Source organism: Myotis yumanensis, unplaced genomic scaffold, assembly GCF_028538775.1.
Source record: "Myotis yumanensis isolate MYYU_CA2020_CCGP unplaced genomic scaffold, mMyoYum1.0.hap1 SCAF_4, whole genome shotgun sequence".
Taxonomy (NCBI): Eukaryota; Metazoa; Chordata; class Mammalia; order Chiroptera; family Vespertilionidae; genus Myotis; species Myotis yumanensis.
In genome coordinates this window covers 14,697,542-14,725,395 of record NW_027223755.1, presented here as the reverse complement: position 1 = coordinate 14,725,395, position 27,854 = coordinate 14,697,542, and the positions used below count along the sequence as shown (strand labels likewise).

General features: G+C 38.6%; 1 pseudogene; it reads right to left on the bottom strand.

The window, feature by feature from the left end:
• Positions 1-439: 439 nt before the first annotated feature.
• Positions 440-27,854, bottom strand: LOC139008423 (small ribosomal subunit protein eS27-like; annotated as a pseudogene).

Genomic DNA, 27,854 nt, shown 5'->3' with positions numbered 1-27,854 from the left:
GAGAAGAAGAAATAAGAGGCTCAAGAATTGGAGGAGTTTATTGCTTTGGATATAGGAAAAAGCCAAACAGAGGGAGCCAGGTTGGTAAGAAGCCAAACAATTTCCTAGAGGGCTGGGTTTTGAACGCTTCCGCTGGATACTCTTACGACCACTCAAGGTTTAAAATGCAGCCTCCGCCCTGGATGTGTTATTAAATAACTAGTACCTTCCTTTGTTCTGGCCGATGCATAGGTCAGGGTGCAGGTGTCCTCCAGAAGTTCATGGGTTCCTACCAGATCCTCCTCTTTACCCTCTTTGCTGTGTTGGCATCAGCGGCTTTCATCTTCCTAGGTAAGGACTTCTTATGTTCAACACCATGGAATTCTGATTTGGAAACTGCCTTCATTTTATTTCACAGATTGCCCCAAATGACTCTAGTAGGCCACGCTTCTGGTTATCCCTAAAACTTGGGGTAGGACCTTCCTAGTGGTAGAATAAGACAATGAATAGGACGCATCCAATATGTGCTTATGGGGATGGTTCTCCACGTGTCTTGATTCAGGTGCTTTTGGTGCTGCTTCCTTTTGAAGGAGCATCCTTCTGTTAGCCTTGCCTTTCCTCCTGTCAACTGATGGAGGACTGTGGAGCAGCCACCACACAACTACCATTTGTGCGTAGCTAATGACAGTGGTGATTTCATAGCATCCTGGGCATTTCACATCCATGAAGTGAGAATTGGGTTCTGCATCAGGTGATTCTTCTTGTACTTCCTTCTCTTCTGCAGAGGAATGAAGGAGATTCTTCATGAGAGGCTGAGAAGGGCTGCTTTCTAAGTATACTCCCAAGCCTTGTTATGACTGCTGCCAACTACAGAATAGTGGCTGATGGAAATCGTGTGTCTGTAAGTCATTGGAGTGAGAAGTACTTCTTTGTATTAAAATGTTATTTGCAATGGAAAATCTTATTGTAAAAAATTCAGCATTAAGAGACATGATGAGCAAACTACAATTTTATAGTTAAGTAACTTGCAGAATTCTCCAGGGTCGATAAAATACATGACATCAACAATGTCTTTACCAGTGATAAAGTTCTGTTCAAAGCTGCAGCTTTATAAACACTCGATATGTTAATGCATACTGATTGTTTAGTTTATAATATTTGAAACACAAAAATCTTTAGTAATGATAAAATATTACAATATACGTACAAGCGATTTTCTCTTAAAGACACCACATCCCCCTTCCACCCAAATGCACAACATACGTTTTCCCCTCATGTCAGGCCCTGATGAGCACACGATTGCTTTTACATTTTAAATGCTATTTGTATTGCAAGTATTAGGAGTGATTTTTAAAATTATATTGTGCAGCTGATTACTGTTGATTAGTAGCCCCTATCAGCACATCAAAACAAGGCCTATTAAGGGCAAACAAATGGTCCACTTATAATCACTATCTGGTTCTCCTGATTGGGTACATGCTTTGGAAAACCAATAAACAAATCAGTAGGTTATGAAAACACAAGGAAATCTGATGATTTGGCGGATAATTTTTCTGGTGTTTAGTTTTATGAATTTAGAAATTAGTGCATCCTGGTCAGTTGACTGGCTCCTGACGTATCGAACATGTGTATGTTGTGTCCACAGACACCTCCAACGAGGGAGAGGAGAGAACTCAATGTCAGCTTTTGAGTCAGATACGGGATTTGGCTAAGAAACCGTGAGTCCACAAGAATATTCTTTGCCTTTTTTTAAATGGTGAGCCTCATTCTGTGTTGCACTTCAAACAAAGGGCCTTATCAATGCAAGAGAAGAATGTGCCCCTTGCCTAGCCTGTACCCTCAGGGGCATTTCTGCTTCTGTTTTCAGCCTGGACAATCATAAGGCTGAGTAGACAGTAATTATAGGTTGAATCCTGCTCTCTCCTTTCATTTGCATGAAGAGAAATGAGAATAAAAAGACTGGATGTGAAGGCAGAAAACTGAGGGTGGAAGGAAATATCCTGAGTGGGGTGGGATGGCGAATAAGAAGGGGATTAGTTTCTTTCCCTCAGACACTGTTAGCATTTGATTACAGTCATGTGCTACATAACAAAGGGGATGCCTTCTGTGAAATTTGTCGTTAGATGATTTTGCCATTGTGCGAACATCATAGAGTGCACTTACACAAAATGAGATGGTATAGCTTATTACACGCCTAGGCTATGTAGTAGAGCCTACTGCTCCTAGGCTACAGGCCGGTACATCATGTTACTATACAGAACAATATGAGACTAAATCAAGTACAAGAGAAAATTACGCAATCAAGATGAAGTAAATATGAGATGTATGAGCCTGCTGCCCATGTAACATGGCATAATGCTTTACAGAAAACTTTTAAAAAATAATTAAAAGGACACTCTAAAATAATGTTAAAAAGTTTACTATAGTAATACACAAACTAGTAACATAGTTGTTACTAGTCATTATTAGGTATTATGAAGTATACATAATTGTACATGCTATACTTTTATATGACTGACAGCATAGTAATGTTGTGCTATGACTTGGTGATGGCTACAAATTTTTCAGCCCCACTACCATCTTATGGGACCACCGTAATATACGTGGTATGTTGTTGACTGAAATGTTGCTATGTGTGCGTGACTATATTAGCAATAACCCTGGCAGATCAGGACAGTGGATGAATAATCCCCCCAAGTGAGCATTTAAAAAATAGCTTCTTTATCGCCTGGATTTCAGAGTTTTCAATACAAATGCCAACAGTATTATGATCTAATATTATAATTTCAATGCCTTAAAAAATTTAATGTGTGGTTTTATAAGAGTCCTGTCCACTCCTGCCTTTTAGGAACATCCATAAAACCACTGTGTGGATTGGCTAATGAGTATTCTTCCTTTGCCTTCATGATTTAGGACTCCATTAGTTTCCCATGGCTCTGGGTTTATAGGCAAGCTTAATTGTTTCCAAGTTTGAGTTTACGTTGGGTGGGTGCAGAGCCAAGCCTGGGAGCCTTGCCCTCCTTTTAATTTGCATGCCAAATGCCATTTTTCATTGTGCTATATGTTACCATCCTTGCTGTGCGTTCTGTGGGTAGAGCCAAGACAAACCATGCAGCACGCTGCTTTGCTCCTGCTCTTGTAATGTTGTATGAGTACTGCTAATACCATTCGTCACTTATTTCTTCACTTAGCCTAATATGCGTAGCATTCATTTCAAATGCAGTCACAAACAGGCTCGCCTGGAAAGCCAATTATGTGCCCCCCCCCCCTCCTTGGTGTAATTTTAATAAGCCTGCCTGGAGTGTTCATGAGTACTTGAGAAGGGAGAAAAATTAAATGTGATGAAGGACACCGAGGAGACTGCCTGGAAAGTCATAGGATGGGGAGATTTGTGAAGGATTATGAAGCAAAACCTGTGCTCTCGCTGATACTAAACACGCCTCTTGACCGCTGGGCGCAGTTTAAAATTCACTCCATGGAGCTTCACCTCGCTCAGTGCAGTCTGCTGTGATCTGTCCATTTATAATTTATTCATGCAGATTCTTAAAGCAAATCCCAGGCAGCCTGAAGAAAAAAGTTTATGAGATATTTTAGTGTTTTAGCATTTGAAAAGTGATTATTTGCATGCACCAATGAAACTTTTTTGCTATTATAGCAAATAGTGAAAATGTTTTTATAGTGTCTCGGGAATGTAATAAATTGCTACTGTCCCCTGATACATCATGCTACTGACCACAAAGATTTATAAGGGGTACAAATGAGAGATTTTAAAAAGATGGTCATTGTAAGCATAATCATATTCTTGGAAAACAAAAATTCTTTTCTAGGTATTTTCATTACATTATAAATCAGAAAAATCAAGCATTAACTAGAGACTATAGCTAATGAATATGTTTAGGTTCCTTCAGCCTATATTGTTTGTTTTGTTTGTTTGTTTGTTTTTCTAATGTGCTTTCCCCATGCTACTCATTGTTTTCAGTGGAGAAAAGCAGAACACCTTATGTGACCCATATTGATACCATGGAAGGATGGGAGAATTTACTGATAAATTCAGGTTGAGTGTGGAATAGTGAGATAACTTTTGTAAGTTGATGTTAAAGATGTAGAATCATTATACACTCATTACTTTGATCCCTGCTAATACTAGCATGTTTGCATTTAGATACAAGTAAGCTATTGCTAATATAAATATGTATTATGTACAATGCATAGAGCAAACATGTAATGTTCTGAATTCTGTGTCTTGTATATGAATAAAAATAATGAGCTTATTTCAGAGATATTTTAATCCCTTTTTAAAAAATATAATAGGAGTGGGTCTCTAGGTGAATGTGAAAAAGAATGAGAAATCATCTGGGAATTAAATAGACCTTAGCAATATAATTTCATGCCAGCCTCCTTATAACTTATAACAATACATCCCATGGAAGAAATGTGAAACCCGGCACAGCCTTGTCACAGACTATACAGTTGTCTGTGGTGTGTGGGTCTGACTCTTGCTGCAATGACGTTTTTGTGGATCTACTGCGATAGAGTCCACAGCACACTGTTCCTGCTACAGGTGATGAGTGTGGCATTACAGGATCTGTGGTCAGTGGCCACTAATATAAGTCCCAAGGTGGTTTACAGGATTATGGAGCCCGGGACAAACCTTTGCCAAGTTGTGAGACCCTCAGATTGTGGCATAAAGACCTTTTCTCCTATCTTGTCACCACCTTGGTTCAATCCTTGGTTCCCATGAGATTGAACTGCTAATGGCTTAAGGTGAGACTCCCTTGGAGCAATACTTGCATTTAGATAGAAACCTGGACTTAAAGGGACCTTTGTTGGCTATGCTTCACTGGCCTAGATTATTCTTTTGCGTGTAGGAAACAGCCAGAATTTTCACTGAAGCATCTTTGCAGTGTGGAGTGGGGTTGACTCCTGGATATCACAGGTTGTCTTTCAAATTTAACCCCAGGCTAAAAGGAGAGCTCTGTATTTCACACATGAGACCTGGACAGGAGCTGCAGGTTCAAACGCATCCTGGCCTATTTCAATAGAAATCAATACTATTTTGTTACAAAATGAAAAGTCCAGGAATGCCAAAACCAAATAACATTTCGGTCCAATAGTTGTAAACCTGAATCTTCTGGCCTTGTCAATCAGTGTATTTGGTCATTTTTTAAACATATGTTTTTATTGATTTCAGAGAGGAAGGGAGAGGGAGAAAGATAGAAGCATCAATGATGAGAGAGAATCATTGATCAGCTGCCTCCTGCATGCTCCACACTAGGGATTGAGCCTAAAACCTGGGCATGTGCCCTGACTGGGAATTGAACCATGACCTCTTGGTTCATAGGTTGACACTCAGCCACTGAGCTATGCTGGCTGGGCTGTATTTTGTCATTTTTGTTTGTTTGTTTAGGCTCCACCTAACTCCCTAAAGGCTCTGTTAACCATGAGCTCCTTTGTATTTAACTAGAGGCCTGGTGCACGGATTCATGCACCGGTAGGGTCCCTCAGCCTGGCCTGTAGGGATCAGACTGAAACCGGCTCTCCTATGTCCCCCAAGGGGTCCCGGATTGCAAGACAGGGGTTCTTGGGCTCCCTCCTCTCTGGTTCCAGGTGTGTCACCTGAGAACTGCAGCTGCCAAGTCACCACAGCTCAGCAGCTCTTGCATTGAGCATCTGCCCCCTGGTGGTCATTGCACATTATAGCTACTGGTCGGATGGTCAAATGGTCAGACAGTCACTTAGGCTTTTATATACATAGATTGTGACATTAATCATAGATACAGAGTCTATTCTGTAACAAAATGTCCATGGGAAAAAGAGTCCCACTCCCATCCACATCCACATTTCCAGCCCCTGCTTCCAGCCCTGCTCTGCTGGAGGCTCTAGTTTCCGACCTTTACTGTTTACTTGCCCAACTCAAGTCATCCTTTGGTGGTGGCTATCATCTGAGGTACCATAGGGATGGGAATGTGACTACTGCCAGGCTCTGAAGGTCCCACTTCTCTTTTCTTGAGACACTCCTCATCCCCAACTGGCTGCCTTGGCACACCACTTCTTAACTTCTTGGATACCTGGGGGGTAGGAGAAAGCCTGACCATAGAAAGTGTAGCGTTTGGAGCCAATAGACCAGTTTGAGAAACGTGGTTAGCATTTCTGAGGCATTGTTTCCTCACCTAAAAAATGGGTTTATAATACCTTCCTTGTGAGGCTGTTGTGAGGAACGGTAGAGACCATCAGAAAGTATACAGGACAGAAGAGGTCAGTTCCTCGGCCCTCCCTGTGACAGGTCAATTCAGGTAAGAAGGAGAGAGGCAGGCGGGCTGCCACCACCTGGCCTGAGGACACTTCTGTAGGAGGTGACCCTAATGGTCAACAGGTGAGATCCTTCTAGTCCTTCCCATACTGTGTCAAACCCAACTTTATCTGCAATAATGCTATTTCCTCCTTGTCAATTTAAGAAAATTGAATTCTTGGGGTTCCTTTTATCTTTATTGTTTTGATGTGATGAATTTCTAAGTCAATTTCAAAGGAAAGCTTCCAAACCTCTACAGTTTCTCTCTGCATGGTGTGTCATAAATACCGTAAGTATGTATTCTGATATGTCATTAATATCTGATGCTGACAATCACGCCGCTAAATTGTCAAATGATACCGCCTTTCCTTTGTTTTAGCTCAGATAGTGAGACAGATCATTTCATTTACAAACCAGTGACCATCTACATGAGGTAACAAAAGGAAGATGTAAAATAAACAACCGATATGGATTTGCAAGCAAAATTACTTTTGTTTATTTGAAAAAAACTTAATTTTTAAAATAATGCTTCTTAACCTTAGCTGTGCATTAGAATCATTGGGCGGGGGGAGCTTTTAAAAAATATTGATGCCCAAGACTCACCACAGTTTAATAAAATCAAAATATGTGGGGGCAGGGCCTGGCCTCCTGTTAAAGCAGTGAGGCTTGAGAACCTCTACTTTAAAGTACAAACAAGGGTTACTATTCAACACCTTCATTTAATAAAATAGTTGCGAAACATATATTTGTGGTCCAAACAGCATAGAGCAATTACGTAACTGAAGAGAGTGGAGGTGGTAAAAACTATTTTTAAAAAAGAGATATTGGGATATTCTCTCACTGTTCTGGAGGCCAGAGGTCCAAGGTTAAGGTGCCGGCAGGGCTGTATTCTCTCTGGAAGTTCTAGCAGAGGATCCTTCTTTGTCTTCCAGCTTCTGGCAGCTGCTGGCATTCCCTGGGTTCTGGTCACCTGACACCAATCTCTGCCTCTTTCTTTACCTCACTTTCTCTCCTTTCTAATCTCCCTCTGTCTTCTCTTATAAGGACATTTGTGATCATATTTAGGGCCCACCCACATGACCAGGACAATGTTCTCATCTCAAAATTCTAAATTTAATTACCCTTTATCCATATAAAATAACATTGATAGGTTTCAGGTACCTGATCCTGATCCAGTACCTGATATCTTTGGGTGGCCATTATTCAGCTTACTACTTCAATGTTATTTTAACTTTACAGCATGCAAACTTTTTTTTTTTTTTTTAAAAAAAACACTGTTCCTATAAAGTTGTAGAGGCATTTTATAAAGGAATTGTGGCATGTAGAGCTTGATTTGGTATTTTAATTAATAATAACCATAATAAGAGAGCTAATACTTACTGAATATTTACAATGTGACAGGCCTGAGGTAACTTCTTTAAGGCCTTGCTACTGAAAAGATATTTGAGGACCCACAGCATTAAAGTACCCAGGAGCCTGTGAGAAATGCATCATCTTTGTTCTACATCATACTTCCTCAATCAGAATCTACATTTTACAAGATTCCTACTGATTTGCCTTAATATTAAAGTTTGAGAAAGTTTTTTTCCTGTACTAGCTTAATTACTAGTAACCCTCATAAATATCCTTTAATGTAGCTATTACTGTTAGCACCTAGTATTTTGCAGATAGAACACTTATTCAAAGCCGCTTAATTGGCAGGAGTGGATCCTGTCATCCATCAGTCTTTTCCCAGAAGGTGTCATTAGCCATCTATGCCCTTTCATACAGTGAAAGATGGATGTTGACTCCTTAGGAACACAGGGAAACATATGTCCCAGCTGCCCTTGCAAGTCCCACAAGTTTCTAGTGACCTCCATCCTAGCCAGTTACTCAATATCAGCTCTATGGGCTTTCCTAAAAGCAGCATTTCTGTGCATATCATCCTAGATAAATTCCATAGACTTGCTATAAGGATGAGTTAGTCAATTGCTTCAGTATTGGTTAATGGAATCACTTTTATTTTGAAGAAAATTAAAAAGTGCCAGTTAGAACCAGAATATGACTCTAACCCCTGCCATCTGCCTCCTGTTCATTTGCATAGATGAAGAAACTGACAAGCAGATACTGCATTGCTAGAGAGTGGAGACCTGTTATGGTCTATGAAAGCAGTCACAGTTTGGTCTTGCTTCCTGTCTCTTGATAACTTTATGTTTCCTGATTTAAATTAATAATTTCTCAGGAAGTGATGTTAGGTGTGCTGCCTCTAGGAGACATGATGACATGAAGGTTCTATCCTCTCTCCTTTATCCGAGGATCAAAAATCATTTTCAGCTCAAACCTCCTTCCATTTTAATTATGATTGTGAACTCTCCACATTGTTTATTCACAGCAAAACTACTCTTCTTAAAACAAACATTTATAAATAATTTGCAAGACTTATTTGTAAAGATTTTATTTTAGACCTATAATTTGGGGATGACACTAGGGGGAAAAACAGTATTTGCCAAATTAGCTAGGTGTTTTACCCACAGTGTCTCATTTATGCCCCTTGTAAGGTAAAAAGTGACCTGCCTTTTACATATAAGAAAAACTTAGGTTTAAAAACGTTAACTCAGCCAGGGTCAAGGTTACACAGCCAGGGAATGGCGCAGCACACCTGGCTGCAATGTTATGTTCATTCCTCTAGGTGCCCAGGATTCTGTCCACTGTCCCCTGCATTAATCTTAGCTAGTCTTTATCCGTTCACCCTGCAATTCAGCTTGGAGACAGACACTTTCTCTATCAGTTGCTCTTTGACCTTCAGGTTGACTGAGGGTCAAGGAGCTATGCTGCTCATTTCTCAGCAGTGCTTTTGATTTGCTAAGTTACTGCCAAAGGTTGCTTGTTAACTTGTGGGAAAAATTCTATTCCAAGGAAAGAATGATATTATAGTTAGTATTTCCTTTTCAAGAAAAAGGCTGTGTTAGAGAGGGAAAGAAGTCAGCTGCAATGGTCCATGTCATTAAAAATATAAAACCCCTGATATAAGGTTGTATGTCAGATGTACCTCAATAAAACATGATGCGTTCTCCCCAAAACCTTTTCTTTTAATTCACCTCACTGTTTACTGTTCACAGGTTTCCTTAGATCTAAGATTTACAGAATCTTTATTAAAGAATGTTTATCTTTTCTATAAAAGGGTTCACCTTGAAAAAATATGAGTATACAATTTTTGAAAAGATTTGCAGCAGTGAGAATGGCAGGTCCCTTCTGGAATGGCTCGCTGTTGGGGTATAGCTGAGATTTTGATGGATCATGATGTGAGCCTGCAGCGAAACAATTTGGAATCTTTTCCCACCGGTGAGAAGGTTCACATTGAAAGATGGGAAACGATCTTACAGCAGAAATCACAGTTGTAAGTTCGACTTACTTCTATTCCCCCAGGTATGCAAAAAATGTGATGAGAATTAAATCACCCTTAAGAGAAAAAGAAAACACACATTTATCTGAGGCAGGAAAGAAGCAATATGAATTCATAGGCTCTGCAAGTCATTGTTTAGACATTTTGAAGCCATGTGGTGGCTTGTGAAAAAGCAACTAAGCCCCAAGTTCTTTTCCATAAAGCTTTTAGTATCATTTGGACAGTAACTGTGTTCTCCATATTTGAACTTATAATTACACTTATATTAAAAATTGCAATCTGGATGGTTTTTCCTTGCTTCTGAAGATTGAGTTAAAACTAGTTGAAAACCCAATGTTTCTTGCAGTTTTTCAGCTGCTTATGGCTCAGTCAACTGGCTTTGATTTCTCCATATTTCTTCCATTTGACTACTGTGTCCAATGATTTCTTCTTCATGTCAGTGGTTCTTTTCCTTAATTTTTCTAAAACTAAGCACATATATTCATTATGTGTAGTGGGTCTATGCTGAAGAGTTGGGTAATGTGGTGGGATAAGAAAGCACAGCACATAATAGAAATTAAAATTGAATGGATATTTCTGCTGTAAAAGATGTCTAGTCGTTTTCTAATCCTATCTATTTTTCTACCTCTCATCTATTTTCTTGCTTCCCATGCCCAACCATCCAACCCCAACCAGTTTCAGGCTTTATTTCTTTGAATATATTTACTCCTCTTCGTCTGGTACTTTATTATGCATTTATTGCTGTGTTTAATGATGCCCACATTCCTCTGAGATTCTGTTCACTTTTCGTAATTATTTGTTCTCGGTGTTTTTCAGATTTTATGATCTCTTGATCTGTTTACAAGTTTTCTTTTTTTATATCTATTTTTATTGATTTTTTTTTTTTATTTTACAGAGAGGAAGGGAGAGGGATAGAGAGTTAGAAACATCGATGAGAGAGAAACATCGATCAGCTGCCTCCTGCACACCCCCTACTGGGGATGTGCCTGCAACCAAGGTAAATGCCCTTGACCGGAATCAAACCTGGGACCCTTCAGTCTGCAGGCGGAAGCTCTATCCACCCTAGCCAAACCAGTTAGGGCTGTTTACAAGTTTTCTGATTCTTTCTGCTGTCAACTCAAGTCTACTTTTGGACTCTGATATGGGTGGAATTGTACAAAGACCTAAATCTCCAGTACCATATGTTATGACTTTACTTGGAAGTAGAGTTATTATAGATGTAATTAAGATGAGGTCATCCTGAATTAGGGTGGGGCCTTAATCCAATATGACTGGTGTCTTTATAAAAACGGCCATTTGAACATACATGCACACAGGGAGAATCTCAGATGAATGTCTACAACTATGAGACTATACACTTCTGTTTAAGCTTCCCAGTTTGTGGTACCTTGTTATGGAAGTCTTAGCAAACTAATATACATTCCTTTAGTGATTTTTTTTTTTTTTAAATTTCAGCTAAAACCCTTATCCCAGGATTAACTTGCCGACCCAGTCCCAGGCAGTGTTGGACAACTGTCATTCAAGAAGTGGTAAGGGAGGCAGAAGAATTAGGTGAGGGCTTTTTCCAATGGACATTCTTCCACTTGGATATATGAGGAGTGGAGAATAATTACCCATAATAGTTACTTGAATAAAACTGTTCTTAAAATGATGGAATCTTTTATAAATAGTCAAAGGCAGGGACAAGATTGTGGACAGAGCATGCTGGAAGACAGGGGTTGGTTGGCATAAAATAAAGCCATCCCCATTGCACATCTCAGTGACATCTGCACACCAGATCATGTCCTTATCTTCCATGTGAGCTACAAACACACAGCCCTAACTTGCTTCTAAGTGTGAACTATAGTTCCTCTTCATTTATTTATTTCACCTCATTTTTTATTGATGCTATTTATGCTTTCTCCCATCTCAGTTCTCCCACTGATTGCAATGTTATTTTAGTTAATTTTCATAAATAAATTATTCTAACAATGGATTAAATATAAATTAGTTGACATACTTGTGCATCCATTTAGGTAAATACAGAATGTGACATTAAGTGTTTTATGCTACCATAAACTCTTGGCTTCTCTGATCATTAAAATTTTCTGAATAATAATAAATCACATGTTCCTCATTATCTTTCAGGTTCCTTTAAACCCCATGAATTTCAATAGAGAATAATAAAGAGAAATAAAAGTGAACCTAGCTAGACTTCTGTGTAAGATACAACAGAATAGAAAGCATACACACAGCTTCCTTTCTTAATGAAAGTATTTTTTCACTCCCATCAGTAGACCATTTTTCTGCCTTAATTCTGAGGGACTTCCCCAAACACCAAGATTGAATATAGTCATTTAAAGAAATTTAACCTTTGGAAATTGGTAACTCTCCTCCATTCCATAATTCAGAGTAATTTCTGGGCTCTTCCACCCAAGACTAAAGCAATTTATTTCAAAGATATGTTACACAAGGAGGATTCTTGATCACTGTCTTCATTTTCTTTTTCTTTCTTTTATTTCCTTATCTTATCTGCCGTCCCTCCTACTCTGCTCCCCTCCCCCTCCTTCTTCACTATTTCAACAGAGGATTCATTCTTAGTTCCCAAGACTCTGAAGAGAGAGTCTTTTTCCTGAGAATTCTAGCAGAGCCCTTGTCCCTGGCCTGGCTGGGGTCACATCCCCATGTATGTGAAGTAGCCTGAAGGATGTGGCTACAGTGGACCAGGGCTTGGTTTTGATGTAAAACTGAAGAGTATGTTTATTGAATAATTCATTTTTTTCTCCAGTGAATTTAACAGACCTCTTTTTGGAAATCTGAACTTCCATGTATAGATGCAGGGCAATAGAGAACTGTTTACTCCAATGCACTTCATGTCATGAGAGCTCCACAGCTTCCCTCGGTGGTCCCTCAGATTGGCTTTCACAGTCCCCAAGGAATCTGGATCTCAGTAGCCAAGAGCTCAACTTAAGATCTTCCCTTCTTGCAGATCACTGACATGGAAGCATTTGGATAACCAGGGACATATTTTTTTAATACATTGATTTCCTTATCCATGGGGTATTTAAAAAAAGAATTGTGAAGCACATCCATTCTTCAAATCAACTGGAAATAAGCATATGCATTAAATTTTGGGTTAACTCCAACAAATAATATTGGGGGAGCATATCAGTTTAAATATATTAAGACATAAATTAAATTGATTTAACATAAGAATATTGGATAGCTATTATCTGATGGAAAGAGCACTAGATATGAAGTCAAAACATTCCTACTCATTATCTGCTTGACCTTGGGCTGGTTGCCTAATTTCTAAGCATTGGTTTCCTCATATATAGAGTAAGAGTAATACTGTGACTTGCAAGGTTATTTTGAAGGCTAAATGAGACTTATTAAATATCTATTATCAAGCTGGCAGTATACTAACATTGCTGAGTCTATGCTTAATTAGTTGTAACTCATCTTTAAAGCCACAAAATTACCCTCTCGCATCGCCATAGCCAAACTCTCTCAATATAGGAAATAACTTAGTATTGCTTATTTATCTTAATAAAACATTCCCTACATCTGTTCTTAGCGCTATCTATGGTGCTCCTCAAATCCAAGTCCATGAATTCCAAGCTATTAAAATGTACGTTATTTTAAAATGCAATCAAGACATTTGAAACAGGTGTTAGAAAATGCGGTATATGGTCGGCAATAAATATTTTGGCTGCACACCCAATGGAGAATTACTTAAAACTCAAAATAGTTATGTGTCTGTAGGGTTCATGCAAATGGATTTATTTCAGTTTTGTGTATTTTGTAGCTGCTTTGAAACAAGCTTCCCTCTGCCACATCTGTCATCTTTCCCTGAAGAGCATTCACAACCCCTTTGAGTGATAGGAATTTTTCTGTAGTTTTTTATGGTGACCGGACACAGGTGACCTCACTCTAGGGCCCATCACTGGAGCTGTTTCATTTGTGGAAAGGCCCAGCAGTACTTACGTGTTTATATTGAATTAAACATACACACTTTAGCATATCTATTTTGTTAAGCTGGAAGATCTACCAGCAAAAATATGACACATTAGATAGAGCTTATTTTCTCAATTCATTGTCATATCAGAAAAAATGACAACTTTTCCCTTCAAGCTGAAAAACTTGAAATGTTCGATTTTTATAGACTCCCTACCCACACACAGAAAAATAAAAGTAAAAAGAAAAAGTATATAAAGAAATATAATTAATTTGGAATATACAAGGAAATTAAAATTTACTCTAACTAGTTAATCCCATCCATTTTGTTCCTTAAAAAATATTTCATGCATCACAATTAGAAGAGGGAATCTTTATTGCTTTGTACTATCTGGTTTATGTAAAAAAGTCCTATCCAGTAGGTGTCAGCAAAGTAATCTTAAAAATAATCATGGAGTTTCTCATATTACTGTTATTGCCACTTCTAGATGCATGATAAGAACTTTTCGTTCTACAGAGCAGATTTTATTTCAGTATATCTGCAATTAAAAAAAAGATAGAAAATAAAAGAAGAAACTTTCTGATTGAAAATAAATGCCTTTCTTCTCTTTTCCCCTCATGTAATAAAAAGTCCATTCTGAAATATCACATAGCAAACCAATGCAGCCTCATGGTTTCAGACACCACAATCAATCTAGCATACCTGAGTAGCACTAAAAGATGATATCATGCCCGGCCTGGCGTGGCTCAGTGGTTGAGCTTCAATCTATGAACTAGCCAGTGATGGCGAACCTATGACACGCGTGTCAGAGGTGACACGTGAACTCATTTTTTGGTTGATTTTTCTTTGTTAAATGGCATTTAAATATATAAAATAAATATCAAAAATATAAGTCTTTGTTTTACTATGGTTGCAGATATCAAAAAATTTCTATATGTGACACGGCACCAGAGTTAAGCTAGGGTTTTTCAAAATGCTGACATGCCGAGCCCAAAAGGTTTGCCATCACTGAACTAGGCAATCAGGGTTCGAGTTCTGGTCAGGGCACAAGCCTGGGTTGTGGGCTTGATCCCCAGTAGGGGGTGTGCAGGAGGCAACTGATTAATGATTCTCTCTCATCACTGTTGTTTCTTTCTCTTTCCCCCTCTCCCTTCCTCTCTGAAATCAATAAAAATATAGTTTAAAAAAAGGAAAAATCGAACCAAACCACACCAAGCCAAATCATGAGGCCTGTTGTAGTCTAAGTTTGAGCGCCTTTAATTTCAACTTATTCAAATCTATATATTCCAAGAAAAGGTCACAGGTAAACTGATCCAACATTAACTCCAAAGAGACTTCTGTGTTCTGAAGATGAGATGCTTGACTATCCCAGCAACTTCCAAGTTTTCAACATTTTGTCAGGGTGTGGTGATATCTCTTTGTGAACTTCTTTGCATTTCCTTGGTAATCAATGATGTTGAGCCCATCACATTTATTCATTAGCTATTGGGTACCTTTTTTTTTTTTTTTGCAAGGTGCCTCTTTAGGCTGGTGCCCATCTTTCTATGGGTTGTCTATCTTTTCCTAATTGATTTGTAGGAGGGATCTGAGATCTAGTTTCTATTTTAGAAATGGTTTTGTTATTTACAAGCTGTGTGATATTGAGCTGGGATATCAATCTACTGGAGAGGACCTTAAGAGAACAAATGTTTCAGTCTTATGTACAATTTTAATGCTAATAAAAATCATGTTTTGTTATGAATAAGGCAAGTTCCTACAAATATTTATTGGCCAGGACACTGTTAGTTTTTTGTTTCCTGAGTCCTGAAAAAACTTTGAATGATAATATATACAGCCCTTGGTTCTGAATACTTCTACCCCTGACAACCCTTGAAGCGTTCCATTGACTTATGTGGTTTCTCTAGCTCCTATCCCTCCTCTTCCAGGCCTGTCTTCTAGCTTCTGCTGATCAAGAAACTGATGTTAAGAGATGCTAGGCAATTGGTCTGTGGTCCACACCTCCTAATAAATGGTAGTGTATGGAACTTAAACCCAGGCCTGCTATGTCCAAAGGCAGCAGATTGCACGTGCACTAAATCATGCTGTCACTTGATAGAGTCTTGATGTTTGAGTTAGAAAAGGATATTGTTGAACTACTGCTAAATTTCAGGCACATTTAGGCCTTGCAATAGCATTTAGGCTATGGCCTCTAGTCCTTATGCCAAGTCATCTTTCTGAAAACTTGCATTATGGATATATTAAAATCAACTGCTAAATCTAACTACATGTTTACTGAGCATCTACTGTGGGCATGATGGATACAGTGATGAGTAAGATATAGTTCTAGTTCCTATTTGTATGAAACTCACTATAAACAATTATTACAAAGGAGGTTAAAATGCTCGTGGAGAGGTGATAGAATAGATGTGAATTTTTTGTTTGTTTGTTTTGTTTTGTTTTGTCATGAATACTATTGAGCTCAGGAGCCTATCCCTCTGGTCTCTTGAGACCTTATTCAATCTACTATTACAACTTTTTCTATTGTCTTCTCATCCACACTTAAACATCTAAGTCCTTCCTCTCTTTTTTATTGTTATTTTTAAAATACATTTTTATTGATTTCAGAGAAGGGAGGGGGAGAGGGAGAGAGAGAGAGAAACACAGATGATGGGAGAAAATCATTGATTGGCTGCCTCCTGCATGCCCCTACTAGGGATTGAGCCCACAACCCCTTAGCATATGCCCTGAACAGGAATTGAACCACTACCTCCTGGTTCATGGATCTATACTCAACCACTGAGGCACACAGGCTGGGCATTTCTTCCCCTCTTTAAATGAAAATGATGCTGAGAGAAAACCTCCTTCCGTGACCTGACAATCTCCTAGCGCTCCCCATTAAATCACTTTTCCCTATTTCCTTGTCTCCCCTGTCTTCAGTGCACTCAGTCTGCTGTTGTACTGGTTCATTGAAGCAGTGGTACCGATGCTGCATTTAAAAGATGTTTCTCAGTCTTAACCTTTCTCATTTCTTATTATCTCACCACATGGTTGGACATGCCTTTCTTCTGTTTGCTGGTTTCCCTTGTCTAGTTCTTCCCACAACTTCCCAGTCTCCCTGGAGGTTCTTTGTCTTCTCTTTGTCTCTCAGCGAACTGCCCTAGAAATTATTCTCTCAGGACACAATCTCTAGGCATCATCTCACTCCAAGATGACACCACCCAAGTGTGTCTTCAGCATTGACGACTCACAGCTGAGACCCAGACCCATGTCCAACTGCCCATCGGTCATTTCCACGTAGATGCGTGACTCCACATATTCCAAGGTAAGTGAACCATCCTCATCCTTTGTTCTGTTTCACTGACTCCAAAAATCAATGCGTGGTGCCCATATCTAAGAAATTGTGAGCCCTCCTTGAATTCTTCTCTTCATCTCCCACATTAAACCAATCACAAGTTTACTGCCTGAATTTCTCACATCTCTTCATCCATCATCCTTTCTTGCCTTCTTTACAGGCACAGTGTCTTAAGTGGTCTTCCGGCCACCTATATTGTCCCCAAATAAACTGATTTTCTCCTAGTAGTTGGTGTTACCTTTTAAAGGGCAAAGTGATCATATCTCTGCTCTGTTTAGAGCACTTCAGTAGCTCCCCATAATCCTCAGGAGAAATTGCAAGCCCTTTCACTTGACTTACAAAATCATTTATTATTTCTTTGTGAAATCATTTATTACCTACTCCTGACTTACTCCTGCCTCTCAACTCTCATCCTTCTACTTTGCATGCTGCACTGCAATAGTATGAGACTTATTTCTGCTTCTTAGCTCTGCTTTTCTTTCTCTTGTCTGCAGGGTTTTTTTGTTTTTTTTTTTGTACCACTCATCTCTTTCTCTCACACTCCATCACTGCCATCTCCCATTCACTCCCCAATTCTCAGGGTAGCACCTACTTCATCCCTTTCTTCTTCCCTAGCCATCTTGAATTTAGTGACTTATCCCTGTGTTTTCACAGCTTCAAAACTACCATGCTCAGAACTAAGAGTTGAAATTGTGTGATTACCTGTGAGGACCATATGAGTCTGTTGTGTCAGATTTACCATTTCCCCCCAGCATCTAGCACAGTGTAGGAAGAATGTTTAAGAATCATATTTACATTGAAACTGATTCAATATTTCCATATCAACTTTAACAAAGCCAAATGGAAGAGTTCCTTAGCTGAGAGGAAATATTTTCTATATAAGGATGTCTGCCAGACATTATGATTTTCTGGTTTCTGTCATTACATTCCTTTAGGTCCTCTCTTTACCCCTGTCTTCCTCCCAAACTCTCCCATAATTAGAGAAGCATGAAATAAACAGTAAGATAGGACACAAATGATAGGACAAATATCCAAATACATTTTTTTAAATCTTTAAATTCTTTATTAGTTAAGGAATTGCAAATGTGTCCTCATTCCCCCCCATTAACCCCCATCCCCCCCCCACTCATGCTCTCATCCCCCTGTTGTCCATGTCCATTGGTTTGGCTTATATGCATGTATACAAGTCCTTTGATTGATCTATTCCCCTTACCCCCACCCTCCCCTACTTTCCCTCTGGGGATTAACAGTCTGATTGCTGTTTTTCTGTCTTTGGATCTGTCCCTGTTCATCAGTCTATGTTGTTCTCTATAGTCCACAAATGAGTGAGATCATGTGGTATTTATCTTTCTCTGACTGGCTTATTTCACTTAGCATAATGCTCTCCAGTTCCATCCAAGCTGTTGCAAAGGGCAAGAGTTCCTTCTTTTTTACCACAGTGTAGTATTCCATTGTGTAGATGTACCACAGTTTTTTAATCCATTCATCTGCTGATGGGCATTTAGGCTGTTTCCAAATCTTAGCTATGGTGAATTGTGCTGCTATGAACATAGGGGTGCATATATCCTTTCTGATTGGTGTTTCTGGCTTCTTGAGATATATTCCTAGAAGTGGGATCACTGGGTCAAATGGGAGTTCCATTTTTAGTTTTTTGAGGAAGCTCCATACTGTTCTCCACAGTGGCTGCACCAGTCTGCATTCCCACCAGCAGTGCAGAAGGGTTCCTTTTTCTTCACATCCTCTCCAACACTTGTTGTTTGTTGATTTGTTGATGATAGCCATTCTGACAGGTGTGAGGTGATACCGCATAGTCATTTTGATTTGCATCTCTCATATAATTAGTGACTTTGAGCATGTTTTCATATGTCTTTCGGCCCTCTGTATGTCCTCTTTCGAAAAGTGTCTATCTAGGTCCATTGCCCATTTGTTGATTGGATTGTTTATCTTCCTATTATTAAGTTTCATGAGTTCCTTGTAAATGTTGGAGATTAAACCCTTATCGGTGATATCATTGGCAAATATGTTCTCCCATGCAGTGGGTCTTCTTGTTGTTTTGTTGATGGTTTCCTTTGCTGTGCAAAAGCTTTTTGTTTTAATGTAGTCCCATTTGTTTATTTTCTCTTTAGTTTCCATTACCCTAGGAGCATTATCAGAGAAGAAATTCCTTCGACATATGTTTGCTATTTCACTGCCTATGGATTCCTCTAGTATTTTTATGGTTTCCCGTCTTACGTTTAAGTTTTTTATCCAAATATCCAAATATTTTTACGTTCTCTGCCAGAAACAAAGTTGGAGACAATATTCTCTGTTTCCATGTTTTCATGTGAGTAATAATAAAGTCCCAGCTACATTTTATATTTCTTACATTTTCAGGATTTGGGAGATCTTGGGCTTCTCCTATGAGAAATGTCATTACAGAAAGGATGAGACACCCAAAGTGTCACAGGATCTGGTCGTGGATGGTGACACCAAGGAATTGCTTTGTGATAAGTTGTTCTCTCTCTCTTCTCTCTCTCTCTCTCTCTTCTCTCTCTCTCTCTCTCTCCACCCCCTTTGATGTCTCATAATAATAACATAAATTTTACTTAAATTCCCAAGAATTCAATAACAAACTGGTAGGAACAAGGTTAAAAACCTTAACTTTAACTTCCTTCTAATTGCTAGTTGTGATTGTCCACAACTTTTGCCCAGATCAGAATTTCTGAAAGACTTGTCGATGAAAACTGGTATCGTAAGATTAGATTGCTAGCCCTAGCCACTTTGGCTCAGTGGATAGAGCGTGGGCCTGTGGACAGAAGGGTCCCAGGTTTAATTCTGATCAAGGGCACATACCTGGATTGCGGGCTCAATCCCCAGTAGGGGGTGTGCAGGAGGCAGCCAATCAATGGTTCTCTCTCATTATTGATATTTATTTTTTCCCTCTCCCTTCTTCTCTGAAGTCAATAAAAATGTTCTCTAGACTAGACAAGTCCCTTTATCCTGGCCTTGCAAATGGATGAAAGCCCTGTATTAATAATCTTTGACGCTGTGTGTTCCTTCCTCTTGGAGAGTCACAGTACACATCAGCCTCCTGTGGACTCTATGAAGTGCATAGTCATCTGTTTAACTTGGCATTCCCTGTACATATTAAACCACAAATGTTTTTTTTTCTCTAAATTTATTCATTTGCTGAAAAATGCCGTTTGGAAAATATTGATTAGATTCATTTGGGCTTTGTATTTCTACTTTACAGCACCCCATGTACTAGCCAGATCCCTATATTTACTAGACATTATGTAAATAATAATGGCAATCATAGCTAACATTTACTGACTGTACTATGTCCCAGGTATTATTCTAAGTGCTTTATAGGTATTAGTTCATTAATATTTCCACCAATCTTAGGAAATAGATATTTTGTCACCCATATATGTAGACAAAAACTAAGGGACAGAGAGGTTAAGTATTTTGCCCAAGGTCACACAACTGATGAGTGGAACTGGAATTTGAATCCAGGCAGTTAGGTCCAAGTATCTGGAATCAATACCATTCTTGGTGGCTTCCCTATTTTATCCTCTTTTACAAATCTCCCGAACTTGGCTCATGCACAGTACCTGGCAATGAATAGGCTTTTATGAATGTTTGATGCTACATGAATCATCTAGCATTCTGTCCTTGATAAACAAGCTAACTTTCACCCTCTCTATATCATTCCTAACAATGTAGTTGAATAGAATGGGCTGGAAAAAAAATGACCTTCCCTTCCCTACCCTCTCCCAAGGCCCACTCTGCTGGCTTGTTAAGGAAAGAGAGCAGGAATTATGTTGTAGCATAAAGCCAGCACATGGTGGGCATCTTCAAATAATGTTCCAGAACACAGCTTGAAAAGCATGGTATAGTCATGGGTCACAAAACAAACACAGACATCACAAAACAGACTGCCGGAGGATGACAAACATTTGAATATAAATTAAAAGAAGCTTTGCAGACATAGCATAACAAAAAGCCCAATTAACAAAACTAACCATATGCTACTACCAGAATGGTTGGACACAGTGTAAAACACAAATGCACATTAAATGCAAAGAAATCTCAGCTGAAACAGCTTCATCAGACAAACTGGAACCAGTGCCAAACTGAGATTCTGCAGTGATCAAAGCGTCACTCTGAATGTCTCCCAATAAAATAGCTGTTAAAGTTACAGTCACCTCGAAGCACTGAAAACATGGTCATAGAGACCGAAGCAAAGCTATATACTTTTGGATCTGTTTTATTTTTCCTTTCACATTGAATTGGCACAGACTTTGATTTATTTAGCAACTTTTTAATATTATGAAGTGGTGTGAAGAGCATGAACTTTAGAAGCAAACAGGCTAGATTTAAATTCTGGCTGTGTAACTTGCTGAAGTTGTGACTTTTGCAGGATAGTCTAAGTATCAGTTTCTTCATACTTTTATCAGGATTAAAACTGATAAAGGGCAAAACACAGTGTTTGGCAAATGCTATGCATATTCTTCATAAGTCAGAGCTATTATTCTTTATTATGTGAAGTTATACATATTCCAGGATATAAATTAGAATGTGCATTTTAACTGGAGCTTCAGTTTTCATCTGTAAAATCAGAAATTATGTATGCCTTATTAGGTATGTAGTTACAATTACTAGTAGGTGAGCCTCAAGGAATTGGTAAATAAGGTGATAAAATTGCTCCCAGAGAGTTAGGAAATTAATATATAATATTTCAGAGCAGCATCCAATGAATTTTCAAGAGGCAGAAGTCCCACTCAGGACACATTGCAGACTTGCATAGTATTATGTGCCAGTGGGGGTGAACATTTCTGAGTTATTCAGTAACTCAGTTATTCCCCTACCTCCACTGGTAGGGGAGGTGGTCAGTTATGGACTCATAGCAAAATCAGTCATTAGGTCAAAGATTAGCAGTGACCACTTTAGACTGTACAGGAAAGTGCTTACCATATTTATATAAACACCCAGTCTGCTCTACAGTGATATTTGCTAAAGTGAATTAATGTGAACTTGCCAGTAATTTAGTCTCTGATGAGTGAGCAGAGCCAGCCTGCTCATCAGGGGAACATTGACCCAATCACATTTCAGAACTATCAAGACGAAAGTCAAGGGACCTGCAGTATGGCTAATTCACCCAGGCAGGTCCCACAGGTTGGTTTCTGCCTAGATATATATCTTTACTTCTTAATTCTAATTTGAAAGTTTGAAAAAAATGTAATGTAACCTCCCAGGAACATCTTGTCTTAAGTAATTTTAAAAACAGCTCAATTTCTCCTTCATGAAGAAATGGCTATCATATTAGTAATTTGAAATGACTGAATTGAAATGTATTTGCTGATTCCACTGGATATCATAGTACATACCTCCAGAGGGCAGCACTGTATGTTAACTCTAATATGTGCTAGGAGGTGCTGGGGGATTAATGACAAGACAGTGTTGGACTGTTTACCATATATGTAAATACAATTTGTTTTCTTTTCCTTAAAAAAATACATCCCTTGTGCTTCTTCCATTAGCTCTCAGTCCTCCAGGCTGTCACTTGTTATACATGACTTGAATTATTTTACTGAAGAGGGAATGTCTTATGACTTTAAAAAAACTAAATGTTAGAAAAGACCTTCTTTCATTGCTGTTTGGATACTCTTATCATTCAATAATTAGCCACCCCTCCCGACAAGGATTTCAAAATGGGAGTTATGATTTGCTACGGCAACTCACAGTTCCAGCCATTAGTGTTCAACCAGCTGAAACTACAAGACTAAAAATAATCCAATTAAGTGACAACGGTATACTTTGAATCAGTGGTGAACAGATGGTAAAGTATCCTCCATTCATCATTAATTAATGTTCATTTAACGCCCACAGAGAATGACTCTGGGTTACTGCTTCCTGAAGACAGAGAAGAAACTTCCCCTGCATTGGGAGTTTGCAGTCTTCTTCTTGCTGACAAACCAACTTACAGGATCCGGAACGATTTTATAAAATAACCTTGAAAATGGAACAACAAACACTTCAATAGAAGGTAGGCAATCTGATGAGTGTGAGGGGAGGAGTCAGGATAGAAGGAAAGAATGAGGGGGGAAGTTTGGGAACATCAGACATTGCAGGAAAGGAAAATAATGAACTACATGAAAATTGCTCCTGAATATTACTGAAAGAATGAATTGAAGCAGATAATGAGAATTTATAATCAGGCCAACTGCCATGGCTTTATTTCTTTTCTGGATAATTACTAGCAGCTCAGAAGTGGGAGTGGGAAATGATCATGACCAGATGGTCGGTTTTTCTCAGGGCTGGTAAATGGTAAGGGGGGGCATGGCAGAAAGACGAGGTGGTCATGGTTGAGAAGATTGTAGAAATGAATGAAGATGGCATCCAAGTCAGGGAAGGTCAGTGGAGCTAGAAGGAGGAGAATAATACTTGGGTTGTGAGGGCAGGATGTGCCCTATAAGTCCTGTGTGTTCCCCCTGACTGTGGACTTCACCTTCATGCTCAACTGAAAGTAGAGTTAGACTTTTCGTTCCACTTCCACCTATATCAGTGATGGCGAACCTATGACACGCGTGTCAGAGGTGACATGTGAACTCGTTTTTTTGGTTGATTTTTCTTTGTTAAATGGCATTTAAATATATAAAATAAATATCAAAAATATAAGTCTTTGTTTTACTATGGTTTCAAATATCAAAAAATTTCTATATGTGACACGGCACCAGAGTTAAGTTAGGGTTTTTCAAAATGCTGACACGCCGAGCTCAAAAGGTTCGCCATCACTGACCTATATCATACACAAAGATTATGTTCAAGGACTCAAAGCATTCTTTAACCCATGTGCTATTTGCCCTGATGTATAAATATGTTCTAGCAGAAAACCTCTAGGCAAGTTTTATGGCACACACTTTCAGGTACTCATTCCGGGAAAGAGGGACAGCTGGTCGCTGTGATTGCTAGTGAAAGGCTGGAGAGGCATGGTGCCCATGTCTGCTGGGTGCTAAGTGTGTGATCTTCACGTTAGTTCTTGTTGTTCTCACTTTTGTTAACACGGTTTAGACAATAGCAGAACAGAGAGGTTAGGAGTTGGGAATTGGGCCTCTGGAGTCAGTGTCCCGGATCAAATCCTGGTCCAACACTATCTAATCATGGGACCTAGAAGAGCAAGGCTCTTAACCTCTCTCCAGTTCAATGTTCTGTCTGGGAAGTAGGGTTGATGCCAGTGCACACCGCATAGGGTTGTTAGGAGGTGGATGAGATATATGTAACATCTCACCTAGAATGGAGTCTACCATATAAAACACACTTAATGAGCTGTTGTTATGATGATGATGATTCAATAACTATAAGTAGTCCATGAAACTGCAAAAGGAATACACCCATCATTTTCTTGAGGTAGAGTTGTGGGACTTGGGTCCCTGAATACAAGCAGGATACAATTAATGGTTCTAATTATAAACTGTCTAATTCTTTCATGAGTAGTATATCAGTAAATATCTGGCCTAAGGTTTTCCACATAGTACATTCAGGTAGAACAAACATAAGTTTCCAAGATACATATAAATTGTTCAATGGCTTTTAAAAAATTCATATAAAACATATTGATTCTCAATTCAAATTACTACAGTTTCAGTGTTGAAAAAATAGGAAACAAAGCAAAAATATAAAAATAAAAACCCATAATCCCATTATGCACATGTAATTATGAATAGCTGCAAAATAACTAAGGATATCATGACCCTTCTGAGTTCTTTTCAATGTATATGCATCTGTCTCTTCCAATTTAAAGGAATTTGTTGCAAATATTAAAATGCCTAGGAATCCAGACCAGGATAACTAGGGAGATTGATCATACCCATTAAGAATTTGAACGTGAAATAAAAAACATCAGAAGAAGAATTCCTAAGGACTGTTGAATATAGAATGAGCAGGAGAAAGATGTTCAGCCCACACTTAAATCTTCTTTATCACCCTTTTGTCCTTTGTACATCTTAATATTGCTCAGTTTTCATGTGTAATTTGATGGTTTAGTGCAGATTTTTTATGATGGTTGGGAACTAACTTGGTGTTTAAGTGGAGGAACTATAAAGAGCCTGGCTGGAGCAGGCTCTAGTCTTCTCTTCAGCCTGTAATATAAATATTAACCATTCAACTTGAATGGATAGATACCATAACCTTTTAAATGAATGGAGACGAGGGAAACTACTGAAGTAGATTATTCATGTCACATAGAAGTCGCCATAACCAGAGCTGTTAAATTCTGCAACTACAAATGATTTGCTGAGCCATTGGTCTAGTTTTCTGTCTGAAAGACATTACAAGATTTTGATTCTTTGGAGCTATGCTACAACTGTGTAAGTTGTAGGTAGCATGCAAGGTAATTTTTGTCTACACACATGCAAATGAATTCTGTACTTTTCTAATATTAACTACTTGAACTGGTTGTTAAACCTTGACAGTTTCCTCTAATGAGTTAAATGGAATCTCTAGCACATGTTCATTTTCATATCTGTAGGAGAGTCACAATTTTATCATTTTCTATTAAAAAAAATTATCTTTTGACCAGGTTAATTTTATCTCACACAGGTGCTTGAATTCTGTGTGTCTCTTCCTGCTTTGGCAGGCGGTAGCAGAGGCAGACCTCACCCTTTCTCATTATTTCATTTTTAACCACATCATTCAAAAGTTACAGCTCTTTGACATTTGGAATGTACAGTTAAAGTGGTTCTTGAGTTTCCCATAGTGGTATACAATTTTCTCAACCACTTTCTTTTAGTTGTCTTATTTCAGTAGAAAATTAGTAGGGTAAATGTCTTAGCTTAGGCTGCCATAACAAAATACCATAAACAGAGGGACTTAAACAACAGATATTTATTTCTCAGTTTTGGAAGCTGGCGTCAGGGTGTAGCATGGTCAGATTCTGGTGAGGCCCTCTTCCTGGCTTGCAGATGGCTGACTTTTTTCAGTAACCTCACATGTATGAGAGAGAGGTCCTTAGATGGACACCAGTGTCCTTCTGGGGACCCCACTCTCATGACCTCATTCAAACCCAATTATTTCCCAAAGACCCACTGTTCAAACATTACTACCTTGGGGGTGAATCTGGGGGAGACACATTTAGTGAGGAAGCCAAATATATTCATTTGGTATATATCTCATTCTCAAAGATCTCTGTAAGTAGAAACTTAAATTCCCTCTTTGATATAGGGGTAGTTTAGGAGATTTTTAGTTGTATTATATTTCTTTATTATTTTTGCCTTCTGAGTTTTCATATATATATTTGCTTTTAAATTAATGATATTAATGCATTGCGAGTTAGAAAAAGTTCCACTGGTAGGAATGTTCTATGACTTTCTTTATAACCATAAATACAATTATTTTTAATAAATAGTTTTGAACCAGATGAAAACAAATAAGTCAATAGGTTATAAAATATATTGTTATATATTTGAAGTATTTAAGTAATATTTCTCGAATGCCCCTATCTCTGTCTTACCAAAGCAATCATTCCACATAATTTAGAATTGAGATCTTTCTTTCTCTTTCTTCTCTTGAGAGGGAAAGAGAGATATTTTATTTAATTATTTAGTTACTTATTGATATTTAGTTAAGATATTGGCTTATGTGATTGCAGAGGTGGCGAGGCTGAAATCTATAGGGAAGGCAGGCAGGCTGGAAGTTCAGGTAGGAATTGTGGTGCATTCTTTAGTACACAATCTAAGGGCAGGCTAGGAGGATGGGAATTCAAGCAGGATGTCTGTGTTACTGTTTTTGAGTCAGAACTGCTTCTTCTTGGGAATCCTCCTTCTTCAGTTCTTGCACTTAAGGCCTTCAGTTGATTGGATGAGACTCCCTGCTTTACTTAAAGTCAACCGATTATAAATGTAAGTCACAGCTACAAGATACCTTCACAGCAGCATCTAGACTAGTGCTTGACCAAACACCTGGGCACCATGACTTGGACATCACACTCCCCCAACTAAGGTAGACCTCTTGTGAAATGCTTTCTGGCTACTTTATCTTCATATATTGAGAGAAATGTTCAGATTCACTGTGAAAATTGTGCCTTTTAAAAACTATATATCACATCTATTGTTGTGAATGTTATCCTGTGGTGTTTTATGTGGGTGTGGCTCACCTCTGCTTCTTTGGCTGTTATTCTGTGATATAAACCAGTGAGCTATGGTTCCCTGTGACCTGTTATATGTGTTTCTTCTCTCTCCTCTTCTCAAACCTGTGCGTCACTGTACCCATCATTGTGACCTCCGCAGCCATCCAGGTATGAATGGAGGGAAATTGAGGCTTTGTTAGGCTTCCAGACTGAGCTGTGGGCTCCTGTCCAGCTTCACCAGTAATTTTGCTTTGTGAGTGTATTGGACAGTGGCCCACTATTAATAAAGTGCCTTTCATTTCCACTTTTCCTATTAATCATCATTAGCATCACCTGGAAAACCTAACAGGAGCATTCTTAGCTTCCTGGAATAAAACATCATCACATACTGCCAAATTGAACCTAGGTACTAATGACCCATCTCATTTCCTGACTCCACAGAAGTCCCTTGTAGATATAGCTAAATATATTCTCTTTCTTTTCAACTGTAATGTGCATAAAGCCCTTAGCACAGTACCTGAAGCATAATGAACCCTTAGTCAATTTTTTATAGTTATCATTTCATCCTTAAAAATAATAAATATTAGAGTATCATTTAGCTCTTGAAACTATTATCATCTACCATCTCCTATCAAATAATCAATGTGTTAGAGTTTAGGCTATCCAGTCTCTCAGATGTTCCTAGTTACCTGAGGGATACCCACAGGTAGAATGAAATCATATAGGCAGGAACTTCTCCTTGGAGAAGATTTAGGATTATGTACCTTTAAGAGTCTCTTCATTGTTGCCGCAGTGCACTGGTTGCTCTTCTGATTGTACGACATTAGCCAT